At 42.1% G+C, this 6,097-nt stretch overlaps 1 protein-coding gene across 1 annotated transcript in view; it reads right to left on the reverse strand.

Moving 5' to 3' along the window:
• The window catches only part of LOC104990283 (reelin), a 531,703-nt gene that overhangs the window by 21,432 nt on the left and 504,174 nt on the right, over positions 1–6,097 (reverse strand). The window lies entirely within an intron of this gene.

A 6,097-nucleotide genomic window follows, 5' to 3' on the forward strand; every position in this document is an offset into this window, starting at 1 on the left:
AAGAGTTAGAACTGGACATGAAACAACAGACTGGTTCCAAATAGGAAAAGGAGTATGTCAAGGCTGTATATTGTCACCCTGCTTATTTAACTTTTAAGCAGAGTGCATCATGAGAAACGCTGGGCTGGATGAAGCCCGAGCTGGAGTCAAGATTGCCAGGAGAAATATCAATAACCTCAGATATGCAGATAACACCACCCTTATGGCAGAAAGTGAAGAAGAACTAAAGAGCCTCTTGATGAAAGTGAAAGAGGAGAGTGAAAAAGTTTGCTTAAAGGTCAACATTCAGAAAACGAAGATCATGGCATCTGGTCCCATCACTTCACGGGAAATAGATGAGGAAACAATGGAAACAGTGACAGACTTTATTTTTGTGGGCCTCCAAAATCACTGCAGATGGTGACTGCAGCCATGAAATTAAAAGATGCTTACTCCTTGAAAGGAAAGTTATGACAAACCTAGATAGCATATTAAAAAGCAGAGAAATTATTTTGCCAACAAAGTTTTGTCTACTCAAGGCTATGGTTTTTCCAGAAGTCATGTATGGATGTGAGAGTTGGACTATAGAGAAATCTGAGCACCGAAGAATTGATGCTTTTGAACTGTGGTGTTGAAGACTCTTGAGCGTCCTTTGGACTGCAAGGAGGTCCAACCAATCCATCCTAAAGGAGATCAGTCCTGGGTGTTCATTGGAAGGACTGATGTTGAAGCTGAAACTCCAATACTCTTGGCCACCTGATGCAAAAAGCTGACTCATTTGAAAAGACCCTGATTTTGGGAAAGATTGAAGGCAGGAGGAGAAGGGGACAACAGAGGATGAGATGGTTGGATGGCAACACTGACTCAATGGACATGAGTTTGGGTAAACTCCGGGAGTTGGTGATGGTCAGGGAGGCCCCCGGTTGATGGGGTCGCAAGGAGTCGGACACGACTGAGTGACTGAACTGAATGCCCACATATATGTTAATATATTCTGTATGTGAAAAATTAAGAGTACCATGGTTTATACCAGGCAAAATTGTTTTATGTTTTGTAGCCCTGAGACACTAGCATAAATATGGTAAATTTACACCAGCGATATTCAAAGCATCAAAATGATGTATGAGAAGATAGACATGTAAGAGAAGTCTAAAACTTTCTCGACTCGATTGAAACATTTAAACAAGATGTTCCCTAATATAAATACTTGCCAAAAGTCTTTCAAATGATACTGGTAAGTTACAAATAAAGATGGAGAGAAATGGAGTATCAGAGAAAGTTTAAATAATCTATTAAAAAAATGAACTTGTGATTTCCTTGAATATTTCTTCATGATGAACCCAATAAACATCATGCTTAGTTATGATTTTCTTTTTTTTTTTTCTAATTTTATTTTATTTTTAAACTTTACATAATTGTATTAGTTTTGCCAAATATCAAAATGAATCCGCCACAGGTATACATGTGTTCCCCATCCCGAACCCTCCTCCCTCCTCCCTCCCCATACCATCCCTCTGGGCCGTCCCAGTGCACCAGCCCCAAGCATCCAGCATCGTGCTAGTTATGATTTTCTTAGAATAAGATATTTTCTTTACAGATACAGTAGGTGGGAATGCCGCTGAAAAATACATCTCCTCTTTAAATGTGTTTACCTGCAAAAAGTATAGTCTCCTCCAACCCCATTCCACCACTCCAATCCTTCCACAGTCTTTTTGCCTCTTCTTGAGCTTATCACCATTCCTTTAATCTTCCAGCACACATTAAGAACATTCCATGCTGTGACTAAAACCACCTGGCTTCCAAAGTGTAATAGTTAATCTTTAAAGACAGTAGTATCAGTCAGGTCATTAGGGCCAGTAGAAGGGAATGGATCATATTCAAACTGTGACTTAAAATAGCCAAGTCACACCTGAGCCTTCCTGTTGCAGCTCCCCTTCCCCGACTTTCTAGGTGGATTTAGGTTACCTGCCCTTCCATTGACTCACCCTGGTTCTCAGATGACATTTCAAGAACCTATGATGCCACTTGAGCTACCTGTTATTTTTAGGTCTGGAGTTACTAAAGAGGAGCAGGCAGATTCAGATTAGGGGATACAAAATTGATTTCAGCATCTTCCTACTTTTTCAGTCTTTCTCAAGAACTCCTGGCATCCTCGCTGCCTATCTCTTCTAGGACCATACTCATAGGCAAGCAAGAAAGATGCAGTGCTAATACAGTTAGTACGATAGGTTAAGTCCATGGGCTCTGGCACCAGACAAGCTGTATTCATTTCCAGTATCTCACTGAAACTATTCTTTTGAAGGTCACTGACTATGTCCTTATTGAAAAACTCTAGTAAACTTATTGTGAAACTTGCTTCTTAACTCACTGTAGCATTTGTCACTGACGATTGTCTTTTCCTGCTTGATATTCTAGTTTCACTTGGCTTTTGGATACCATGTTCTTATTCTCCTACTTCCCTGACCGAATCCTTCTGGTTCCTCTAATAGCTATTTCCACTCATTCTGCTATTAAATTTAGGGATCTTTTCTTTTTAAATACTCTCCTCTGGAGAGCTGCTGCAGTTTTACAGCATTTCCTATGACCTCTGTGCTCATGTCTCCAAGGTTTATTATCTTCCCTTGGGCTCCAGTCTTCATAGCCCTGTCAAAAGGATATTTCCATCACATTTAATTCAGCATCATTTGATTAAATCTGCCATATTACCCTTTTTGGAATCAGCTTTAGCTCACTCCTCTCTTTTTCTCATCATTTTCACAGGCTTCAAACCTTAGAGTCATCTTTTGATGTGTGCAATGAAGAAGTTAACGACTGAGTTTTACCAATTCTTTCTTTGAAATGCCCAGTAATATCTGCTTCATCACTCTCATGTTAACTGTAGCCCAGACTCTTGTTTTCATGCACCATCATTATCACAATGCCTTTGTCTTTCTCTTACTTGAGTCTCTCTATTTTCCCATTTTTTTTTCCCTTGGAAGAATAACCTCAGCTCAGAACTCACCATGGTTCATTTCCCCCACAAGTCTAAACTCTTTGCCTTGCTTTGCATGTGTGCTAAGTTGCATCTGACTCTGTGTGACCCTATGGACTGTAGCCAGCCAGGCTTCCTGTCCATGGGATTCTCCAGATAGGAGTACTGGAGTGGGTGCCATGCCAGGGAATCTTCCAGGGGTTGATCTTCCAGGGGATTTCTGGTGTCTCTTATGTACCCTACATTGGCAGGTGGGTTCTTTACCACTAGAGCCACCCAGGAAGCCCCTTGCCTCACTTTAGTGCTTACTGTAAGTTAACCCAACTTTACTAACAAATAATGTCCCACAGCTTTAGATATGAGCTCCCTCTTTAATCAGCAACCTCTGTGCTTATCCCAGGCTCACATGGTCATGCTCTTCCCCTAATTTAGGAAGTTCTTTTCCTTACCCTCCTAAATCCTAGCCATTCTTTGAGGCCAGGGCCCATCTTTTCTACGAAATCCTCTCTAACTCTGGCATTTAACACTGTCTCTCAATACTCAATATCTATAGCATTTTCAGACCGTTCCTCAGTGAAGCTTTAAACTATATTCGGTATGTATTAGTTTTAAGCTATTTATTTTCCCATAATCAGGTTGTAACCTCCTCCAGGGCAGTATCTTAAGGCAGTGTCTTACCATTACTATGAGCTCATTTTGTTAAGCTAAATGAGAAAGACTTCTCAGTCTGACTGAAGTCTGGTAATAAACCCGAGATATGGTTAACACATGTGATTATGTGGTTAACTCATAAAAGTAAAAATGACTTCAGTTCAGTTCAGTTCAGTTCAGTCGCTCAGTCGTGTCCGACTCTTTGCTATCCACAGCAAATCGCAGCACACCACGCCTCCCTGTCCATCATCAACTCCCGGAGTTCACTCAGACTCACGTCCATCGAGTCAGTGATGCCATCCAGCCATCTCATCCTCTGTCGTCCCCTTCTCCTCCTGCCCCCAACTCCTCCCAGTGTCAGAATCTTTTCCTCAGAGTCAACTCTTTGCATGAGGTGGCCAAAGTACTGGAGTTTCAGCTTTAGCATCATTCCTTCCAAAGAAATCCCAGGGCTGATCTCCTTCAGAATGGATTGGTTGGATCTCCTTGCAATCCAAGGGACTCTCAAGAGTCTTCTCCAACACCACAATTCAAAAACATCAATTCTTTGGCACTCAGCTTTCTTCACAGTCCAACTCTCACATCCATACATAATCACTGGAAAAACCATAGCCTTGACTAGACAGACCTTTGTTGGCAAAGTGATGTCTCTGCTTTTGAATATGCTATCTAGGTTGGTCAAAACTTTTCTTCCAAGGAGTAAAAATGACTTACATTTCAGTAAATGTTTACAATGTCCCAAACATTACCATGTACATTTATGAGCTTTTTATATGGTAAAAAATCTTCATTTTTCAGATGAGGAAACTGAAACTTAGGGACATGAAATGACTTACTTAGAAGCTCACAGGGCTGAAAAGTGGAAGCCCTCCACTAAACCCAATGCTTTTCAGTCTTTTTTTCTTTTTCTTCCTTTCATGAAGATCTAACTTTATCAGTGTATATGGGGAGGATTAGAGACTATGATCCAGAGAAGGCTATGGCACCCCACTCCAGTACCCTTGGCTGGAAAATCCCATGGATGGAGGAGCCTGGTAGGCTGTAGTTCATGGGGTCGCTATAAGTCCGACACTAGTGAGCGACTTCACTTTCACTTTTCACTTTCATGCATTGGAGAAGGAAATGGCAACCTACTCCAGTGTTCTTGCCTGGAGAATCCCAGGGATGGGGGAGCCCGGTGGGGTGCCATCTATGGGGTCGCACAGAGTCGGACACGACTGAAGTGAATTAGCAGCAGCAGCAGCAGCAGAGACTATGGGATCTATCAACCCCAATTCATTTAGGTTTTAACAGAGTAATGTTTGGAGTGCAGTGTGATGTCATCTTGTATTTAGTCTTACTGTTCCCTTTCTGATGAAAAGCACCAGCCTCAGTTTGGTTTTCCAACTCAAGAGACCAGGAAATCATCTTCAGCATTGCTCTTTCCCTCACAGTCCTATGACCTTTCATCATTAAGCTCAGTCAATTTTACTGCCTCTATTTCTCTTGAATTCATTCCCTTCTTTTCATGTCTGCCACATCTTAGTCCAAGCTACCAGCAGTTACTATCTCTTTAAGGGAATCTTTACATCTACTTCTACTCTTATCTTCCCCAACTTGTTCTCCAGTTAGAATAAGCTTTTCTAAATGCAAATCTGATTATGTCTGTGACTCCCAAAGCACTTTATCAGGTTTCCAGCATTCATATAACAAACCCCTAAAACTTTAGTACAACCAACAAATGCTCTTCGTGATCTGACATCATCTTACACCTCACCCCACTTTCGCTCTTGGTGTCTGATTCATTCTTTCAGCATCTCAAATATGCCTGCTTCTTCCCACTGCTGGCTGTTTTCCTTACCTGGAACACTTCTGTTTCAGTTCAGTTCAGTTCAGTCTCTCAGTGGTGTCCGACTCTTTGCGACCCCGTGAATTGCAGCACACCAGGCCACACTTTTCTTTACTTTTCTCCTATTTTACATTTATCCTTTCTTCACTCTTACTGCAATTATAATTTTCTCAAGAAAGTGTTCTTTGACCTTCTTCATCAAGACAAACCTCTCTATAATGTATAATCTCTTAGCACCATGCAAGGCTCCTCCATCACTTAGGAGTTGCACTTCGCATTTACTTCTCTGATTACCATTGGTTTCTTTCCCCCACTAGACTAAAAGTTCCTTGCTGCTACTGCTGCTGCTAAGTCGAGTCAGTAGTGTCTGACTCTGTTCGACCCCATAGACGGCAGCCCACCAGGCTCCCCCGTCCCTGGGATTCTCCAGGCAAGAACACTGGAGTGGGTTGCCATTTTCTTCTCCAATGCATGAAAGTGAAAAGTGAAAGTGAAGTCGCTCAGTCATGTCTGACTCTTAGCGACCCCATGGACTGCAGCCTTCCAGGCTCCTCCATCCATGGGATTTTCCAGGCAAGAGTACTGGAGTGGGGTGCCATTGCCTTCTCTGAAAGTTCCTTGGGGCAGGGCTAAGTTCAGCCCCTCACACAGATCTAGCTCATGATTAA

The sequence above is a fragment of the Bison bison genome, unplaced genomic scaffold (genome assembly GCF_000754665.1).
Source record: "Bison bison bison isolate TAMUID 2011002044 unplaced genomic scaffold, Bison_UMD1.0 scf7180017864175, whole genome shotgun sequence".
NCBI lineage: Eukaryota > Metazoa > Chordata > Mammalia > Artiodactyla > Bovidae > Bison > Bison bison.